The 19,488-nt window shown below is 40.7% G+C and overlaps 1 protein-coding gene across 1 annotated transcript in view; it reads left to right on the top strand.

Moving 5' to 3' along the window:
• The window catches only part of LOC132263468 (zinc finger protein ush), a 69,397-nt gene that overhangs the window by 6,559 nt on the left and 43,350 nt on the right, over positions 1-19,488 (top strand). The gene's annotated exons all lie outside the window — the stretch shown is intronic.

Raw genomic sequence — 19,488 nt, 5'->3', positions numbered from 1 at the left:
TCAGATCACAAAATCATTTCTTTTGATTTGCCAAGAGTCAAAATTGTCAAGATATGTCTCTATAACCATTTTCCACGTGAAAATGACTATTTTTGAGGTTATGTTCAATCTTAATGCGATTAGAAGTGTTTCTTAGCATGAACAGTACAGAATAACAATGTTTATTGTGTTTATTGCTTGTAAATTCTTAGTTCTACTGACGATTTGGCAGTATTTCCGGTTTGATTTTTTCTTGGTTCGTTACATAACCTAGAAATTGATTATTGTGATTATTTCTACTCGAAAATCAAATGATAATTCAAAGAATCGGGATGATTTGGCAGGAAAAGAAGCACTCAGTGCTTCTTTTGAACACTTTCTCTGAGCTGTACACCAATTTCTGGCTATATTATCTCCCCCTTGGCGTAGACAGGATTCTGCGTATGCTTTAATTACTAACACAAGTCCTATTATTCATCTGTTTCCTAACATCTCTGCATAGTTTTGGTGGAAATTCCACATGGTTTTCCCTCGTGCCTACGCTCCTGATTTGGCAGCAAATTCTAGGATTACGAGTGTGATTAAGAATATGAGTATTTTATGAGCGATTCGCCTGCCAATGCACTCTGTGCTTCATATCTTCACTCTGTGTAATTATTGTTAGCGAGATAATTTTTAATATACTCCGAAAGAACTATAGATTAATGAAATGATACAGTGTTTATCACCCATTCTCGCTGTGGCCTCTCTAAAAATTTCTGTTCATCTCTTTTGTGGCAGTGAAAATGCGCGTTTTTAATAAACATTTCATCTCTGCGTAATCTTGCGATGCTGCGCGGAGGGACGAAGTGTGTTTCGTAAGACTCTGCGGTAATCTCTATCAGAGATATTTTTTGTCTCGCATCCGAAATTTTTGATTACGAGAAATTTGTGCGCGGATCTCAAAGAAGTCACCATGGAAGTGGGATGGAGGAGACATCAATGGCGATTTAATATTGGAGCCGTGTGATTCCCGATATCGGCGATGCTCTCTCTTCCTTTTTGCCTCACTTGAGCACTCTTCCTTCGTCATGCGGGTATTTTTGGTGGGCTCTCGTGATGATGGGGCGGTGGAGAGGCGCGGAGACGAGAGAGAGAGAGAGAAAAAAACACCCAACTTAAGGAGTTTCCATATCAAGAGTATATCGCGGGTAATGGAAATAGAGACTGTAAGGCTGGAATGGAGATAGCACATGCCATGGACCAGATTCAATAACACTCAGGGTTGGACAATTCTTCGTGTCTCTGCCGTTTTTGCCTCTCGATCTATCTCTCTCCGGGGCAGGAATTTCCTGATATGCGCCTTTTTTTCTTCCCAACTGTGGCGGGGTAATTAAGTGCCTATGTGGCCACATTCTTCGCCATGAGTCACTGTGCGCTTCCTCCACGCAATTGGACACTTGAGGGCCTCCGTCGATGTAAGATTTCCCACATGATATTTGGGGAAGTGCGATGACAAATTCCCAAAATTCGACTCTGCAAATGCCTCACGATAAGCCATGACTGTGCTTGACTGTTGGGCGGTTGAAATTTGAATGTCACCAGCGCCCCCCAGCGTCGATTGCGCAAATGTGCAGTGTTTCAAGGCGTCGCAGAATTTCGCCAGTGAATTGCAAGTCACACACTGTGGAGTCTGAGATGAGTTGGCGGCTGCGATGTCTCCCCATTGGCCTCGCGCGTACACAAGAGAGAGGAGATACCAACGAAATCCAGTGAGGCACTGTGCTCGCCAGACATGAGATAAAGTTCCATAGATTAGCTGAGTGCAGTTGAGAGAGATAACACAGTCATCAAGAAGAGTCAGACCATATCCAGGCCGCCTCTTTTTCATTTCATCCCGGGACGAAACCTCAATAGCAATATTAACAACTAAACACTAATCTCTATCTGCTTATGACTAACTTTTAGGCTTCTCTCGATGGTGTTGTGAGGGAAAAGGGGGGGAAAAAGCGGGAGGTTTCCACTCCCGATAAAATATCCCGCGCTTATCAGCCATTCTGAGCAGCATCTCTTGCATTAGACTCATAATTAATTAAAATCCATTTTATACACCATCGCCGGCAATGGATCGATTGGGAGATGATATTTTTGCCTTTATTGTAATTTAATAGCACACTTTTACTGCGCACCTCAATAAGAATGGAATGTGGATAGTTCATTGTCACCTGGAGATGAAAGATTTTTATGAGCTTCAAGAAATATAGCTATTTTGGTTCCTGATGACGATAAAATTGTCTAGAATATCTGTAGAGCATTACATCTGCGACCTCTGGCACTTTTTCAGAAATTTGTACCGCCATAAAATTGATACTCGCGTCTCGTTAAGCTGTTTTGCTATGTAAATTGATAGTTGGTCATCAATTGACACTGTTTCTCGACTGGTCACAATGACCAGTATAATTCAAACTCTCACCATTCAAATTCAAATCATCGCAGTTCATTTCCTGCGCGCTTTTCTCACTCGAAAAACAGATAATCTGTGCAAAACTGCGTGGCTAAAATTAATTTTATGATGTAATTTGAGAATTATTCAAAATTAATTATATAGAATGATCAGTTGACTTACAGACTGATGCTCTCGGTGTGTGTGTGTGTCTCTATCTCCCATTCATTCCCTCCCCAAATGGTCTGGTGCTGCGAGAGGAGTGTTTTGATGAAGAAGGAGAATATCTGTATGAGAGAGTGTTAATACTTATGAATTCGGCGCCAAAAATCCTGAAAACTGAACTGCTATCGCAGCCAAGATCTCTTCTCTTTTTAAGCCACACACTGTATAAAGTGCTTATCGGACCGGTTAAATCTAAAATAAATTCGTCTCACTCTTCTAAGGCAACACATGAAAATTAGATCAATCTTTGGCCGTTTTGAAGAAAAGCGTCTCAAGGGTCTCCCGCCTATCTCATAATGCTATTTCAAGTGAATAACTTCTACATGCTGCGATATCACTTTGTTCTCAGTGTCTGCGCGCGGCACATTTGCTCTCTCGCCACAATTATATTGCTCATATTTGTGCTTTGGTTTTGTTATTGAAATTCTGTATGGAAAATGTTGTGTGAATTGCGCACTGTTTCTCACCTCATTGGAAAATACTCAGAAGACAGGTAAAAAGAGTTGATTTAAAAATATTCCGCCATCGCGTCGTGAAGGTAATCAATAATAAAAGTGTTTGATGATGTTGTAAATGCACACTATGAGCTGTCCTGGATGTCTGCAACGTGGAATAGCCCAAAGGAGGAGATAATGTGGTCAGGAGTGGTGTAGAAATCAGTGGAAGTTTTAGGAAATATTTTTCTAGGTTATGTGACTTATTAAAGACTAAAAACCTCTCAAAATAGAAATTTTTGCACCTGAACTGAAAGTATTTTCACTTTATTAAGCTGAGTATCGAGCAACAATACTAAAGACCAACATAACCTCAATTTTTCACTAAACAGCTGCGATTTTGAGTTAGAAAGGAATATTTAATCTTAATTGAAGGAAAATCATGAAATTGCGTATGAAAATGTGAATTTAAAAGTTGTCAGTTAGATTTCAGGTGGTTTTTGGTTGATTTTCAGGGTAATTTTGAGGTTATGTGACTTATTAGGGACGAGAAAAGAGGTTAAAATAGACAACGGAAATGCACTACTTCACTTCGCGGTCCCGATACGACTGACTCGCGCTCTTCTCCGTGTCCTCCCTCAGTGCTGCCTCTATCGTCAAATAATGCTAACAGCGAGGATCTCGTCAGGAGGAGAAGGCCGCCATTATATTGGTATTCCTGCCACAATGTCTCCAGGGATATCAATAAGGCAGAATTAGAATTGATTAGAACAGTCTTGTCAGTTGGATTTCAGTTTTGCTACAAACGAGATTTTATCCATACTATCTCCCCCTTGGAATAGCCTTGATAGGCGCACAGAGACAGAGAGCATCTGAGTCGGTCTAGTGTGTGACGGAGAAGTAAAAAGGTGAAATACAGCGAGAAATTAAATTCATACACACCGTCAAATGGACGGAATGAATAATCACCTTTTGATCGTATCATCAAGTCATTTGTTATCTTTTATCAGATTTTCTCAGATGATAAGGGCAAAACGTTGTCGAAATAAATACTGAAAAGTGCTCGAAAAGTGAGCGCGGGGACGAGAAGTGTAAAGCAGGGCAAGAGACTGTAATCAGATGGTGGGTTTGAAATTAAAAAATTTTTACCGCGTCGATGTTTCATTTGATAAGTGGCGTTTTTCGGGTGGGTAGAAATGGTGGGTTTTTGGTGGAGCGAGAGGAAGAGGCGAAAAGAATGGTTGGAGGAGGAGAACCCTCTTTTGTTTTCTTTGCCCCACACGCGTGAAAAAAAGCAGAAAAAAAGCAGCCAAGGAGAGATTTTATATTGTATGTTTTCTGAAGTGCGAGTGAGAGAGAGAGAGAAGAGGCCCCAAGAGAGATCATCCAATGAGTTAAGAGAGAAGAATTTAGCAATTTCTGATTCACCCCCATGAACCGCGCGCACTTCTCGCGCTCTCGCTATCTTTTATCTTAGGCAAGAAAGTTTTTATTTACTGTGTACTTTAGTTGCCGCGGTGATCGTGTGAGGTGAAGAGGTCACATTTTAGCCTCTCTTTTTTCGCCATCCTGCAATTCTTTTTCACCCTTCTCTCGAGTGCATTTAATTCTATTTGTGTTGTTGGCTGTTTTTCATTTCAATAATCGCCTCATTGTTAACCCTTTCGTGAAAGAAGCACGTGAAACATGCAACATGTGCTGCTAAATAGAGTGCTCAATGAATTAATTTGGACACTTAATGGGGGAGAGACTAATGAACACAGTATTTTTGACAGGGATATTAATTTCTGGAAATTATTCATTTAAATAAAATGCAATTTTTAATGTGACTTTCTTATTAAAAAAAGGGAGTATTTTAGGGCTTTTTACGATACACTTTGAGGTCATGGAATTAATACAGAAGCATTTATTTGGAGATTTAGAAATTCATGTGCATAAATTGATGGTGAAATGTTTTTTTTTTGTAATGGTTTAAGAAAGCAGTCTCGAGGGTTAAGACACTCCATCTTTCTTAACAGCCTTCTATATTGGCATCGATTTTGCAGTTTTATTTGTATTCGTTATCTGGCTAGTTTGCAATTATTCGCAGTGTGAGTTTCGCGACGCTGAATTGGTGAAGAAGTATGATACAAGAGGTGGAAAATAGCATCTCTCAAGGAGTTGAGATCTGCTTGTATGATTGAACATATTCATTTGCCGTGTGCTTGAGAGTTGGAGGAGGCAATATTGCATCTGTTTGGCCGTTTGGTCTCATGATTTCTCGTGGTCAGAGCGAGTGTTTGATCAGTGTGGTGAGAAAACCGCGCGCGGGCGCGGGAATGGGAGGAAGATGGACACGAGAAGACAGTGATCTTCACGGTAAAATTCACATTTCTCGGCTTTGGTTTGTCTGGTTGGTGGGGAAGGAAATGTTGCTGAAATCATCAAATTTTGTCCGTCGATGGTCTGTGTGTGTCCATTCTCGTGTGGCCAACGTCTGAGATCAGCAGACAAACGATCCGTGAAAGTGTTATATACGTTCTTCCACTTCTTGTCTCTCTCTCTGGGGCCTCTTCGTGCCTTCTTCCGCCCCAAAGGAGTTGTTAATGAGAGGAAGAAAACCATACAAAAATCTCACAATCTCACGACGATTTTTTTTCTTCTTCTGAACATTAAAGAATTTTCAGGTGATCTCTTTCCACCTTGCGTGGAATGATAAACTCACGAATTTTCTCAGGAATCGGAGAAGAGGAGGGGGAATTGAGATTTCTCAGGCGCTTCTTATCTTCTTCCCTTCGAAGGTTGGCTGTTTTGTCTGTTGCGCTGTGACCAAAGTCGAAATGAGTCGTAGTTCGAAATGGTTTTACTGCGCCTGTTTGGGTGAATTGACAGTGCGCGGGGGGCTATAAAAATCATGATCCAATTATTCCTGAATTGCCAGCGGAGATTTCTGCGGAAGATTCGACTTGGGCGATATTTCTTCAAGGCGCGCGAGAGTGCGAGCGAGAGGGCAGAGTGTCTCCGCGGTTAGATTTCGATGGCATGGAGTACAGCATAAAAGTGGGTATAACACTGAAAATTGCTGATTATTACTATTCATCACAGGGGAATCAGTTTGTGGTATTGTATTTATACAGCAGCTCGCCACTTCTCAGTCATTCACAGCCCACTCGACCACACCTTTGCCATCAGCTCTTATCGGGACGTTTATCTCCTTGTGGCTGGGTCTTAGAACCATGCACACATATTCAACTATTTATCATTCCATTCCATTGAATCGTGATTTTTTTGCTCCCCCTTCTCTCGTGGCGCGACTTTTGTCCAACATCACACTTCTTAATGCTCTCTTGTGGATGCTCTCGAGGGGCGCGCGCGATCCGGAGGAAATCTCCGCGCGCGCGGAGACGACAGACGCGAGACCGAGTTGAGAAATTTAAATAGAGAATTTTTCCAACACATCAGCCTCACATCCATTTATTGAGGTCTCCCAGAGACTCTGTCTCTCACTCGCCTCTGATGGCGAGGCAGAAAGATTAAGATTAATACTGAGACAAATGCGAATCTCACTCTGTGTATACTTAAGACTACAAGCATTTTATGTAATGTAATCTCGAGATTTTAATCACTCATCACAATGTGTGTTCAGTGTATGAGGAGGGAAATACAGAAATTTGATCTTAGCATCGAGATAATAAATATGTGTTGATCGCCTCGCTCTTTCTCGCAGCAAATCCATCTCTCTTTCACTCCATCTCGCGAGATGGACCACTCTCAGAGAGGCTCACCTTTCTGGCGAGATGGCATTATACTTCGAAAAAGTATTACTTCCCAACCAATTTGAGCGATGGCTTTAAACGCACGGGAGAAAATTAATATTTTGATCGCACTTAATCAATTTGGTACGATCAATGATTGGGTGCTTTTTATTGCCCTCAACTCCTCTCTATCTCTATCATTAACCCTTCAATGCTGCGCGATCGCAATTATTTTTAGAACATGATGCCTTCCGATGCCAGAGACACAATTCGTATTGATTCCATTCAGTGATTATCGCAGCTGATTGCCAGTTGAGTAATTTACGAAATAGCGCGCTGGACAAGCGTGTGGAAAAGATTGTTTACTAACAATTTTCGCCTCAATCAACTCGATCAAGTATTTTGTGAATCTCTCATGAGATCTCTTGCGATATCGCGCGCCGAGTGGGAAAACATTGCGATGATCAGGCAGAGAGAGAATTTGTCCGAGTCATCAGCACAATTTGTTGTTGAATAGTTGTGCAGAGATAAGGAATTACGTTTTAACAATACGCTTGGCGCATTGGTGGCTTTCTTCTCAATTTAAGCTAGTTCAGATTGAGCGACATTCTCGATCATCACCTTGGCGGGGATTTCAGCAAGGGGGAGATAATATGCCTCAAAACTTTAACACATGCGTGTCAAGAGGTTTAAGTTCTTCAAATGCTTAGATTTCAGACCACAAGAAGTTACTTCAATGTCTCAGAAGTCACTTATGAATAAATTTCATTCTTGATTTCCAAGTTTTGTCTTCGGAAAATGCCTAGAAAAATTTATGCCAAATTGTGAGGTTATGAGAAACGATTATAAAATCTTATTGAAACCTGGAAATGAGTAAATTTAGGGAATATTACAATGTTTCTACTGGATGATAACGTCCAAATTGCAGTATTAACTAAGCGAAGAGGTTATGTTTGGTCGTTTTTGAGGTTATGTTCGACTTTAAAGCTGTTTTTTATTTCCAAAATTAACCAATTTGAAGTTTTAAGAACACAAATGCTGAAGAGTGCTAAGAAAAAGAGAAATATTCTCAATTTCAAAACAAATCTGACGGTTTTAAGGGTTAGAATCTATTTTAAACCGCTTACATAACCTAGAAAAGCAATAAAATGGATTTTTCTGGGTCAAAAAATTAGAAAATGCCTCTATTTGTTGAAACTGAAGCTTTTGCTATGCAAATATTGAAAATATTTTACAACTTCCACTTCTTAACACTTCCATAAAAGATGTACACCATTTCTGACCCTAATATCTGCCCCTTGGATTTTTGTTGAGCTGCCGAACAATATGCGAGAGGGTTAAAATGTTTTTTCTTCTTTTCTTATACAATGTAATTAAAACTGGCTCAGCTCGTTTTGCAAGACAACACTTGAGGGCACTATTATTGAAATTAGTCTCTCTGCGGCTGCCAAGCTACAAATCCATCGCCCACGACTTTTCATGCTCAGCCGCGTGTGTGTGTTTGTGTGAGCATTTCAGGCTTTTCTTCATCGCCACAAATTGATCAGTCAATGTCTTCAATGGTCATTTTTCAGCGTGAGTGAGAATTGCTTGTGGTCTCGATAAGAACGGAAAGGTGTGCTATTTTCATGCTTTTTCACGCGTCTCGCTGCCTCGCCACGTTTTCTCTCCGCATCTGAGCGATGTTGTTGAGGTTTGAGAAAAGGTTGGGAGGCGAGCAAAAAAAAGAGAGTGAAAAAGGATGGAGAGGGCAATGATGTGAATCAAGAGAGTTGTGTGGAAGAATGGTCACAAGGCGGGAGGGAGGGAGAGAGAGAGAGGGCGAAAAAAAGTGTTGAGGGAAGAGAGACAGAGCGAGATACGATGCAATTGAAAGTGTTGAATTTATTGGATACCATTTTGTACTTAATTGGAGTAACAACAATTTCCTCAACTCTTCTCACACAGACTCTTGTGCTGTGCTGAGAGTCCGCCTGGGATGTCGCACTTCTTTTCTTTTCCACCAACAATGCGGCAATTGTTGTGAATTTATTTAATGCACTAACATTTACGTTTGCCGATGAAGAAGATACTTGTGCGGCAGGGGAATTCATGGAATTTACGATATTCATCATTATTTATATCACCTTCTTTCCGCGTGGCTTTCTCTCTCTTCAGCCCCGCAGCGTCGTCACCTTGTCTTGAGCATTAATGTCTTTTTAAATGCAACCCAAAAGACACGGCTAAGCAGGTCTAGTTGGGAGGAAATGAATGAATCAGACACATTTTTATATTTCTTCTGTTTTGTGTGTTTTCTGCGGTGAAATAAAACGTTAATTAAATTCCCGTAATTTACACAGAAATTTTCCTCTGTACCTTTTTTTCTATTAAATTTATGTTTCACTTCTTATTATTAATGAGAGTCACGGTGTGAGTGAAGAAATTGTGGCAACGCCGAATTGATCGTGGCCAAGTTGACGCTGATGATGGAGTTTAAGAACACATCGAGAGAGAGAGAGAGAGATGAGACAGAAGTGAAGGAAGAGTTCGGAATGGGCACGAAAAAAGTGGAAGAAAAATAAACACTTTTTAGGGGGATCAGTTTTAGAGGTGTATAATAACGCCATATAGTTATGGGGCAATAATCATTCGTTGGTGGCTTCTGTGGCGTGAGTTTGAGGGCTTGTCAGTGGCAAAATTGGGGAGGAACTTTCCTTATATTGCGCACGTTAATATTGCTTGAGAAAAACTGCGATCGCGATGCGAAATAAATGGCAGTTGAGCAATTTGAACTACAACTGCTTCTCAGCACAAACTATCCTTTTAAACAGTTCGAATTTTCCACCTCTTCTCAGCATTTGCTCACTTAAGCGCCCCTTGATGCCGAATGGCGGGAAAGACAGAATGATTCTGTCGGAATGCGGTTACAAGTGAAACCGTGTAGCTTCTTCTGCCGCCCCAAAAGTTCTTCTCCTTTTGCTTCTGCCTTGAGACACTTTTTCATCGCAGTGTATTTTGGGTGTTGAGCTACTGTTGATGGTGATTTGCGTGGCTTGAAGACAGAGAAGTGTTGCTGAGATGAGTGGCCGCGGCGGCAAAGAAGGAGAGAATTAATAAATTTGATGTTTTGATGACTCTCTGGTGGAGTAGAATTTTGGAAGAGAGAAAGAATGGGAGAAACAAGAGGATCGTGATTTGATGAAATTACACTTGTGATGGCCACACTCCGTAAAACCAGAAGTGATGTGCTCGTGGCGCGAGTTATAATTATTGAGGTGCGCAGATGGAGAACACGAGATCGTTCAATTGTCTTGCCAATGACACTCTGGGATGGAGTTGTGTCTTAATTAAGGCTACTTAATTGGGTGTATCTCACACACTTGAGCGTCTCTCCTCCACTTTTCCCAATCATACGCCTCGAAATTGCCCGATGACTTGCAAGAAATTCTTATGTATCGCGCCGCGGTATCAATTCTTCGCCACTTTCTCTCTCTCTCAATCCCGAGAAGAGGTGAAGAAAAGAGTCTACTGGAATTTCTGTTGATGGGAGCAATTAAGTCGTCAATCGGAGGCAAATATTGAGAAACTCCAGCTGAGCTGAAGTGCTGCATAAATATGCTTTGAATTAAGTGCGACAGCGAAGAGAGAGGATTCCGCCTTATCGAAGCATTGAAGTCTTTTTCTCCCAATTGATTGATAAGGCGCCAATTTTATGCTGAATTCTCGCACAAAATGTCTCTCGTCTTCTTCACAGCATCACCAGTTAGAATTGACTTTGTGGCTGATGAGGAAATTTATTCGCTCGTCTTATCGGTGGTTTTTTTTTCTGCACGCACTTCAAACCGTCGAGAAATTGACGGGAAAAATTGCAGAATTTTTCCCGTCACTCTTCGTCATCCGGAAGAGGTTTGTCCCTGTCTTATCTGTCTTTTCATGGAGGATATCGAAAGTCCTTCTCCGGCCTTCACATCATTCTTGCCAATTGAGTGGAATTTTGTATTTTGCGAATGGGCAAAAGTTGCTGGAGGGATTGAAAAGATATGTGTATTCATTGAAAATAGTACTTGAGAGTGAAATATAAATTCATTTCCATTATATTTTCCACACCCAGGGAGAGAATCGGAAGTGGTCAGATGAGTGTGACGAGATACTGGTGAATTGGGGAGTGATTTCCACTTCATGCAAACTAACAAACATATTTCCATGTGGTTGGGAAAGAAGAAGAAATCGCCCCTTTTCCACTTTCCCGCCTCTTTTTTGCCCATCATCGCTCTCTGTCGGGGGGTGAGGGAAGTATTTCCAGGGAATTGAGAGGTGATCTGAGGGGATGTTTGTGAGAAAATCCTTCACACTGGACGACGGGGATGATTTGGAGTTCTCTGGTGGTGAGTCCGGAAATGAAATCTCACTAGCTCAACACACTCGTCTCGATGTTTTGAGGCGCACACGAAGGGTTGAGGCGAGGGTTGGGCGCGTCTGACTGGAGGAAAATTTAATATTTTATCGTTATGCCTCGTTCACTTTACTGGGAATATATTCCCATTTTTCCATGTTGAATTTTCAGCAAATGCAAAAGCACTTCATCGAGGAGTGATAAAGGAGTGGAAATTTACAAGATCTTCTAAGATTTCTTTCCACAAACACACACAGACATAAATTAAGTCAATTAGTGAAACACTCCTAATCAGCAATTTTACACATGTTTCTTCTCGTGTTAATTTGCTATTCCGTGGAATTGTTAATTCTTAGACTAATTCCTCATCATTCTATCTCATCGCCGAGACTGTAATTTACAAAGTCATTGTGTGGCAATTTCTTCCCCGCGGTGAGAATTTAATTTTCACCTCTTCACATGCACACAATTCTGAAAGATTCAGTGAAATTTTGCGGCCCAACTTTGCTCTATTGGCTGTTCATTTGACGGGAGATATTTCACAAATTACATGGGAACTTCTTTGGTGGTGCGCTGAGGCGGGGGAAGAGTGGATAAATCAGTGCATGGGAAATGAAAGAATTTATTTTTCACGAAGGGAGAGTGAGAGAGAGAGGGTGGCAAATCCATTTAATTCATCCCTCTGTCAACACGAGTGGGTGGGCGCGAAGGGGGATGCTTCATCAGCAACATTTTGGTGGCTGAAGAATGAGAAAATTGAATGCACTTTTTCACTCAATGGTGCCGCTTTTCCACCACGGACATTGTTTATGCGGAAAGACACGATGTTTGGGGTGTGCTTTTGGGGGTGGGAGGATGGAGAGCATGAATTTTAATAGGTGAACTCGTGGGGTCACTTTTGGGTGGGCTGGGCCATTGTTGTGTGTACACAGTGAAGTGTGATTTTCATTCACACTAAAACCAAAAGAAGTTGCGGAGCTGGAGGGACAGGGGAGAGAGTGGCTGGTGATGGTGTAAAAGAGAAAAGAGCCAAGAGTGTCATACAATAATGTATTCAGAGCATTGCCCGTAATTTCCTTTCGAAGCGGAAAAAGGGTTGACTGAGACGGATGAGAATCCTTCGCGTTTGGAATTCATAACTAAAATTTATATACACACATATATATATATATTTGTATGATGGGTGATTTTATCGAGAAAACTTTTGTGTACCATTTCATTTTGTTAAATGTTTCCCTGGCGCTCTTCTTCTCCACCCTCGCCAACGCCTTCAATACTATTTTCCCTTCTTTTCCTTATTTAATTGACACTCTGTGTGTGTGACTTGGCGAATCAATGATGATATTTGATGGATGATGTCAATTTCTCTGGCTGAATAATATGTGAAAATGTCTCTCTGGTTCAGCGATTTATTTCATCCAATTTGTTAAACTTTTCGCACACAAACTCGCACCTCTTTTTCTCACCCTCGAAATGGCTGCTCAATCATAAACATCCCTTATTTCGGTGGTGGCTTAAGGAATAAAAGTGTACTGTGTGAAATGAGGAAAATTTTCTTCGTGATTGATGATTTTGCCATCATCAGGAGCTGCACAAAAGAGCAGTGAGTCAGAATTCGAGGAAATTGTCTCTTGAAATGAATTTGTTTCTTAATATTCTCACCTTGTTCGCCACAGAAGTCTTGACAATTCCAGCGATTGAATGAATGATGAAGCAGAGAATTATTCATTTGTCGGAACAGAGAAAAGCATTCAAGGGGGAGATAATATGCCTTAAATCTGTACAACACTTCTAAACACTTCTAAAACATGAAATTTGGAGTCTGTTTTCACATAATTTCCCAAAATATCATGAATCTTTTAAGGTTCCATTCGATATTTTTACAAAAATCGACTAAAACCGCTGTTTTTGGACATCTTTTCCGACCATAACCTCAAAATATCACCAAGAGATCTTCAAAAATTCTGTTTTGAAGCATTCTAGATCATAAAATCAACTCTTATGGTTTGCCAATGATCTTAAAAATGCCGAATCCGACTCAAAATCGTCCAGAAAGTTGTCTAAATAGATATTTTCCAAGTTTAAATGATCTTTATTGAGGTTATGTTAAATCTTAACACAATTTACTGTGTTTCTTGGCATGAAAAGATCAAAGAAGCACTGTTAATTGCTTGCAAATGATCAATTTTGCTAAGAACTAGCAGAATTTATGTGCTACAATGCGAAATTTTCACTAAATCTGTCCTTGATTCGCTACATAACCTATAAAAGACGATTATGACGCTTGTTTCTGCGTGAAAATTGAAGGAAAATTGTAAATTTTTCAACACTTCCACTTCTTAAGTACTTCTGACTGTGTTATCTCTTCGTTGTACACATTGTTTTCCTATTTCATCTTACTTTAAGGTCTAATCTAACGTCTTATTTTATAAGATATGGATGTAAAGTTGCATAGCGTAATTTTTCGTCAGTTTTTGATTGAATAACAAGTTGCAAACGTTTTGTCGTTCTCTGAATTGCTGCTCAAAATTTCGAGGGCTGAATTTGCATAAGATTTGCCTTTGTCTTCGGCTGGCTCTGGGCAAAATGCTGGAGTGCGACGTATTGAATTAGTAATCACGGGTCGATTGTCTGAATGGATGAGGGACAATTTGTCATATTCGCTGGTGATTTGATTATGTCTCGTGTGTGTGTTGTGCAAGAAAGCCATCACGATGGAGGTGGAAGACGAAGAAAGGCCCGAAGAAATGCTGGTACCTGCAGCCTTCGACCTGAGTGCCACGTTGTGATGTATTTTGTGACAGAGTCAAACGCAAAATGTTATCTGGGCGAGCTGCTCTCTTGGCTTATTGGGTGTTGTCCGCGTGCAATACTCTGTGTGTCTCCAGGCTCAAGAGTTTGGTGTGTCGAGAGGAATCTCAGACAGTGATAAGGTATCAATCTCGCGGGAGACGCGCAATAAATATAAATTCCACAGCGCAACACTCTCGGCCGAGAGAGTCCTTTATGCAATTAAGAGTGTGAGATATCAATTCTTGCGAATTCCACCAGCAAAATAAACACATTTATTTGACTGGCCAGAGAGAAACCAGAGAAAAGGGAGGGAAAAAGTCACTCAATATCTTGCCACAAATCCAATTTTGCATTTTAAAGAACACGGAAAATAAACGACAATGCGATTCTGTCTGATTTCACATCGCGAAGGACTGCGGCTTTCCAGAGGACTTCCTTAATGAAAGTCGGATCTCAGCAATAACACTTAAAATGCCTCCTCTTCTGCATTGCAAAGCATATGTAAAGATGGTGGGGTGAACTCCTTATATTCCATCAAACCCCAGTAAATCTCGAAAAGGAGACTCAACACGCCGTGTCGCGCACAGTCAAAAGAAAATCCCCAACTAACACACATTTTTGGCATGTTTACAACCATTTCCACATTTATTCCGAAATTATATGTTGTGCGGCAAGAAAATTTCACCTGAAGGGTGAGTTCTTGTGCACGTCCGTTGATTAGGCTTTGTCGCAGTGCCAAGAAAGTTTCTCAAGCGTGTTGCCAAAATGAAAATTTCAACTTTTTTTTTGAAGATGATCAAAACTAAAATTCTGACGCGCTGAAAAGTGAGAAAATTTCACGGTTCAACAAGTTTCTGCGGCGCGCGGTGAGAAAAGAATCTCACAGAAAATTAGGCCTTCGCAGCGCGCCTTTTAAATTCACTTAACGGCTAGTTCATTCCGCTCAATTACCAATTTCATTATTTTTTTCTCTCTCTATTTACACTGTATTTTTAATTAAACTCACATTTTTTATGCTGCGCACAATCTTCAAATCTGATGCATTTTTTAAGGTGAAGTTTAATCACTTTATACGCTCTGTGGAAATTCATTTCGATAGGGAAGTGATATTTAAGATCTCGCGAGTGTTCAGCCAAGTAAATATTTAATTTTACTTGAGCATTTCGACGGGTGAACCGTTGCCCGTTTTGAAGTTGCCAAATTCACTTTAAAATACCTTCCAAATCGTTCATTAAAGTTCATTTTGTGAATATTTCAGTGGTTTTTATTGGTATTTATTGGAATTTTTGAATAAAATATGGCAAATTTAATAGAAAAACTTGAAATATCTCTGAATGAATTTTTCTTTAAGATTTCCAGATGAACAAATAAAAAAAAATGAGAAATATTCATTCATAGTCGAAGAACATTTTAGGATAAGTCTGAAAATCTGAAATTCTTCCCTAAAAAGGCGTTTTGCGACAATTTAAGACAATTTCCTTAAGAAAAAAATGTACAAAATACTGATTTTTCCTAGTTTTCGATTCACCCCGTCGAATTGTGGGAATATTTCATACATTTCGGCAAGATTCCGCGGCAAAATTGCCATCAAACTATTCACCAGAGTGCAGAATGGTTCGGAAAAAATAAGTTGAGTAGCGCCAAATCGTAAGTTGTCGTGTGATTTGGTGCGTCTTGCTGCATATTTTATTGACGCCATTAAGGAGGTTTCTCAGGGGGAGAGTTGGGGAGCAGCGTGTGTGCCCGTGGAGATACGGCGAGAGAGAGAGAGAGAGCTCTGAATGGAAGTGGCATTTTGTAATTTCATTAAATCCTTTATAGCATTTTCTTCCATTTATTTCCTGTAGTAAATTCTCATGTTTTTTGCGCTCTCCGGGGCTGTTCAGCATGAGAAAATTAGTATGTTAATGCTGGCGGAGTGTGTGTCTGTTATTTGCTGAATTGTCACATAAACATGAGCATATCATTGAATAAATTGACTGCGAGAGGGAAGCGCCGGGCGGCGGGGGAGTGGGTGGCGCTGGGCGGTGGATCTGCGGAATGACAGTGTTAATAATTTCGATGACAAGACGCTCTTTCACTCCTTTGACGCTCCTTTGGCGGCTCTGTGATGTGTTTCCTTGACTGGGCCGCGGAAGGGCGGCACGCTAGCGGCGCTCTTTTCCTCCCCATTTTCACTCAGAGTGTCGCGCACTATCAGAATTTTTAATTAACGCACCAGTGAATTGTGACAAAAGAGGTGTCCTGTCGTGTCCTGTTCACAATCGAGACGTTGAATGAATGTATTTTTAATTTTGCTCGACTTTTTTTCCCGCCACCATCTCTATTCCTTTTTTTTCCTGCAAACACATCCACCCCCAACCCTCGCGCGCTCGGCCGCGCGCCGCGGGTGGAATTTGATGTCGTTTTGGTTCATAGCGCTGGGTGTATAAAAAAAAATTTTTTTTACAGCCCTCAATGGCGAGAGAGTGGCTGGAATGAAGAGTGATTTTTTCGTCGTTTTGCTGTTTTATTTCAGCGACTGTCGCCCTCCTCCGCCCTGATGCCATTATCACATTGACACATGCAGTCCTGGACAGTTGTGATAGAGGACTCGGAGACTGAACTTGGCCAGATTGGCGACCGGGGGCGGAGGGGGCGCAGTTCTCACGTGATTTTTTCTCTGTCGCGCTCCGCAAATCCCACCATCGCTGCAAATGCACACGATGATGTGTTAATTTCGCAGCTGAGCACATGTGATCGCTCTATTCTGCGCCGGGGTTAAATACGCCAAAATACACTTTTACAGCAAGAGCTTTTTTGCAAAAGGGAAATTGAAAGCCCGGAAATGTGGCTTTAGTTTATTTATTGCAAGAAATTTAGGCTATTTCTTTGGGACTTATTAGTCTTGTCTTCGGGAAGAAATGGATTAATGTGGAGTGATTCTTAGTCACAAAAATATGTAAAAAATGTGTTATATTGGCTTAACACACGCCAAACTCAAATGGCGATTATGTAAAAATATTCACAACTTGTGTTAATAATTTTACCACTTGTGTTATTTGTTATTCTGGCCAACACGTGTTAAACCATTTTGTATCGCCTGAATGTGTAATTTTAACACAATCTCAAGAGGTTATTTTAAAGAATGTGGAATGTGTAAAGAGCAAATGAGTAACAGATTTAAATCTGCAAATATCTTGCAAAGATGGATTAATCTGCAATTGTGGCACTAATTTTCAAGCATGAACATGAATTATGTTTATAATAATTTCTTTTTATCACGGATTTATTAGTTATGAACTTGAATTTTAATCATTTTGAAAAATTCACCATTTCTTCTCTCTAAAACCCCAAAACATTGTTTTAGCGAGAATGACACAAAATTAAGTTAGGACACCTAAGAAAACTTGGATCAATTTGCTTCTTAGCGCTAAAAATGTAATAATGACTGAAAAGCAAGTTTGCAAAATCCATCAAACAATATTATTTTAGGTCTTTCTATCATTTTTTCGTCTATTTGGCATTGTCGACGCGAAAGGTTAATCTCCACCTCGCCCACCTGAAAAATATCGAGCGCTGTCCTTTTAGGCACTTTGGCGGGATTAAGAGATGCAATTTTTTATGGCTCAATACAATATTGATGACGATAGTGGAAATTGACTTTCGATCCATTAATTTGACAAGAGGTCGCTGTGCGCGCGGCCCAAGATGGCCATTTTTGAGTCATTGCGCGGCTGATTTGAAAATGTGATTGAGTGTCTGCGATCTATGGCTCGATGGCGGTTTCTTTTTTGTCTGAATATTGAACTCTCTCGCGCGCAAGTAATCAATCCTCCCCATTAAGTGGCACTCCGAGCGCCGCGAGATTAGACTAAAATTCCTGTCACACTGGCCTCTCTTTCTTTCTCCTCCTCCTCCTTATAAATTGGTAGACAAGATATCGTGACATTTCTCATAATTTTTTCCCCACTCAAGCCGCGCGCAGATCGTGAGCTCGCACGACGATCGCTGGCGCTGCTGTCGGGTCACGTGGCCGGGCGAGGAATTCACTGCAAATGGACACACATGTGTTCCTCAAGTGGAGTGAATGCGGAGAAGCATGATTAATCTCTGGGGATAAAGTGACGGAATCTCCCAGGTTTTGTGCCACGATTGGTTGGTCGCGATGAAACTGGCGCCGCCCATTATCTCTTGTGGCTCAAGAGACTGTCTCTGACTTCTTCTCTGTGCTTTTTCTCCAATTCCGGAGATGCCGGGCAGCCCAGCACGGAGAGCTCTGTGGGCAAAAGAGAGAGAGCGCCGTCCGAAGAGTGGCTTTTTATCTCCCATTTATCGGGAATTTATCTCCATTTTACATGCGGCCAGCATTATCCCCCTCAACTGAATTTATTTTAACGCGCCGGCCGTTACAATATTAAGAAATAAAATACAAAGCACGCAGCTCCGACTCGCAATTTATATTATTGATTATTATTGGAGTGAAGATGACGATGTCAGGGAGACACTATCTAAAGAGGTTCTCTCTCTTCCCATGTCTCGGCTGGGCCCTCGAGAGATCCCGGAGCATTTGCTGATCCGCCGCAAATGTGTGCAATCATAACATGGAATCCGCCTGAACACTTCTTTCACCTCCTCAGCCAATCGGCCGAGAAATTTATGCAAGAGATTGAGGAAATACACTCCAGAGGCGTGAATTAATGCTCTACTCCATCCCTTATCAATGCTATCAAAGCCACATTGTTTGCACCGCACCAGGGAAATTCTCATCCCACAAATCCACCAGATGATACCAATAAATCCCTGCGCATCTCACTGTCCGATCGTCTGCGGGAATATTTAAGTTATTGATCTGGTAATGCGAGAGAGCACGCTTTTAATTGATTTCTCATTGCCCAAGGCAAACACTATCTTTATTCTCCTGAATTTTATGTCTCTGGCCATAAAGAGAAAAATTATATGGTTTTAATGTGTGGTGCTTTACCTGGTGATATTGAGACACTTGCAGTGCATTTGGATTATTGCAGATTTGCAAATGAAATTTTACTGCATTGGCTTGACATTTTGCAATTTTATTGCGGAAAAATGTGCGTCAGAAAATGCCATATTTGATGCGCAATGACTAGAAATTAACCCTTAAATCAAGGGAGAGATAATATGCCTGAAATCTGTGCATCACTTCCACAATAATTCTCAAATCTAATTTAATTTCTTAAGTTTCCATTCGATTTTTTGTGAGAATTGACTCTGAACCGCTGTTTTTTAGACATCTTTTCCGACCATAACCTCAAAAATTCCACTAAAAGATCTTTAAAGACTAATTTTAAAAGCTTTCCAGATCACAAAATCATCTCTTTGGATTTGCCAAGAGTCAAAATTGTCAAGAATTGTTTCTAAATAACCATTTTCCACGAGAAAATGACTATTTTTGAGGTTATGTTATATCTTAAGACGATTAGAAGCGTTTCTTAGCATAAAAAATGCAATAATCACAAAAATGCATTTTTGTGATTATTTCTATGCAAAAATTAAGCGATTTCCAAAGAATCT

Source organism: Phlebotomus argentipes, unplaced genomic scaffold, assembly GCF_947086385.1.
Source record: "Phlebotomus argentipes unplaced genomic scaffold, Phlebotomus argentipes genome assembly contig_15, whole genome shotgun sequence".
NCBI classification, from domain to species: domain Eukaryota; kingdom Metazoa; phylum Arthropoda; class Insecta; order Diptera; family Psychodidae; genus Phlebotomus; species Phlebotomus argentipes.
This window is presented reverse-complemented; position numbering and strand designations above follow the sequence as displayed.